Source organism: Solanum stenotomum, unplaced genomic scaffold (assembly GCF_019186545.1).
Source record: "Solanum stenotomum isolate F172 unplaced genomic scaffold, ASM1918654v1 scaffold14764, whole genome shotgun sequence".
Lineage (NCBI taxonomy): Eukaryota > Viridiplantae > Streptophyta > Magnoliopsida > Solanales > Solanaceae > Solanum > Solanum stenotomum.
In genome coordinates this window covers 72,198-74,757 of record NW_026023201.1, presented here as the reverse complement: position 1 = coordinate 74,757, position 2,560 = coordinate 72,198, and the positions used below count along the sequence as shown (strand labels likewise).

Genomic DNA, 2,560 nt, shown 5'->3' with positions numbered 1-2,560 from the left:
TGTACATGTAATTACCTAAACCAAAAAAATCATTTTTTTTGGAACATATTTTTTGAAGAAACATGGAGTAGCATGTTGTACAAAATCAACAACTACTACTGTCCAACTAATCAAGGTGTATCTCACCACCTACTCTGTCTCAGTTTTGGTGGGTAGAGTTACTTAGTTGTCTGTTTTTTAGTTAGTTGTTAATTTGATGGGAAATTGAAGAAAAAAAGAACAATGAATGATGCAACCTTGACTCGTACGAAAGATCTAGATTCCCAAAGAGTGATTATTTGAATTGTTGCAAGGATTGTGGTTTTGACAAGGTGTCTTACTGTGAATTAATAATACCATATTGCTTTGTGGTTGAGTAGTCGAAAAGTCATATGAGAAGCACTCAATGTCCTTGACCTCTTTAGAAGTCCTACTTCCCTAGTAAAACAACTTGGTCTATTCTCCGACTCTATGGTAAATAAATCCCAACATCTGCAAGTACTTCTCTCTTTCAAACAATCAGACTCTAACTGATGTGTTTGCACTGAACCATTTATCGATAATATCTGAGGTGTATCTCACTAAGACTGATCCAATTCGTAGTACACATCTATCAATGCTTCTTATGGTCATATGTTCTCTACCATGACAACATATTTGAGAGTTTTGAGACAAACACGTTTCAACACCTTCATCCACCATTATGACTCTTTAAGAAGCAGAAACTGAGTTCTCCGATAAATCACTTATACATTCGGTCTTGAAATGTAGTTTCCCAAGCGAACACTTAAAAAGTCTGTATGTCTTTGGGGTAATAAAACTCTAGCTCAACAATTGCCAAACCTTGTTTAAGAAAAATTGATGAAAACTTCCCTTTTCTCAAAAAGTTTTCAAGGGAATTGGATTCGCACATTTCAATTTCTCTATACCATGTAGAAGCCAGAGTTTTTTCATCATCATGCATTCCCCTTTTGCAAGATACCATGCTCTACAAGTGCAACTTGTACGGTGTTTCAAACTCACACTTGATGATGATGTACTACAAAGATAACCATTAGGATCTTGTCCGTATACTATTCTCAAACATGAATTTTGATATTTGGCATCGATTGAAAAACCCACTGAGCTTAATAGTAGAAGTGTAGAAGTCAACCATGATGTTTTATTTTTTGACATCCTCAATTGTTTTTTAGTCTCGGAGAGTAATTTAAGTGCATGTATAAGTTGTTGTTTCTCAGATTCAGAAATGTGTCCGCTGAATAGCTTTTCTTTAACTTCACTAGCACTTCTTTGACATTTTCTAGCAAGAATGTCCATTATTAGATTTGCGAGCTGTGACACTAATTGTGTGGAATCTATTCTTGATATCATTAGCTCTATGTCTCTTTTAACTGTATTTGAAGTGCCAGATGACAATGTCAGAAAAAGGAACTCCAGAAATTTAGCATCAAAGACAGCTCCTGTAATACCCCGTATCTTAAACAAACCAAATTGCAGATTTCAGAAGCTACATGTGCCACCAACGGGTACCACCTACGAACCGTAGGGTGACCACGGTCTGTGTTGTAGTCCGTGGATGGTCACATGCAGCCCTTCCCAGAAAAGTCCCAAAATTTTGGCTTAGTGTCAACTCAAGCCGGGACCTACGGACCATAGGTCAGGCCACGGTCCGTGGTCCAGGGCCATAGGTCAGAGTCCCAAATTCCAGTCCCAATCACCGATCGACGGTTAACCAATATGGAACATCGATCGATCCACGGTCCATCGATCCCGTCCGTCGGTGACCCCAATAGTTTTTAAGTCAGAGGTATTTTGGTCTTTTCCTTATGCGTTGGACCCCTAAACTATGTCATTTAACCCCTAAACTACATAGTTTCGGTCATTTTTAGCCTAGTAAACAAACTAGAACTTACCTAAGTCAGATCATTCACCAAAACTTAGAAAACTAGAACGCAAAGAGAAGAAAGAAGTCAAGAACCCTAATTCAAGAACGCAATAGGTTTTCATCAGCTTCAGCCTCGAAATCGAAAGATTTCTCCATGGATTTCGTCACCAGGTATGTGGGATTTCACTAATAGGTTCCTTTCGCCCATTAGGTCCCTAGATTTCAATCAGAATCTTGATTCCCTTAATATTCTCTAGACCTAGGGTTTCTTGAATGTTAGAAATTGTTGGGTTTTAGTTGTTAGAATGATCCAAGTCAGATTATCATGAATTCAGTATCTTTTGGTGTAGATTCTTTCACGAATTCAGAACCCTAGCTATTTAGTTCTTTTAGTTCAGGAATTACACATGTTAGGTCAAATATTTCAGATACATACATCCATGCCTCAATTTTTGAATGTCCATTATCAGTTTATTAATGTTGCATTCTCAGTTGCATGCCATTATTTTGAGCTATCTAGTATTACAGCATTTGATTCATAGAATGTTAATTACTTAATCAATTTGGAGAAGCGTACTATCGAGTGGACTAGGGTCACTCATCTTCAAGTCCTAGAACTACGTGCCCCGTAGGTTGTAAGTCCCCTTTGTGGGCATCATTTTAGTGATCACTCCAGCATGCCTCTATACCTCTGGC

At 38.0% G+C, this 2,560-nt stretch overlaps 1 pseudogene; it reads right to left on the bottom strand.

Moving 5' to 3' along the window:
* Window positions 1-255: 255 nt before the first annotated feature.
* On the bottom strand, window positions 256-2,020 carry LOC125850181 (protein STICHEL-like 2; annotated as a pseudogene).
* Window positions 2,021-2,560: the final 540 nt, after the last annotated feature.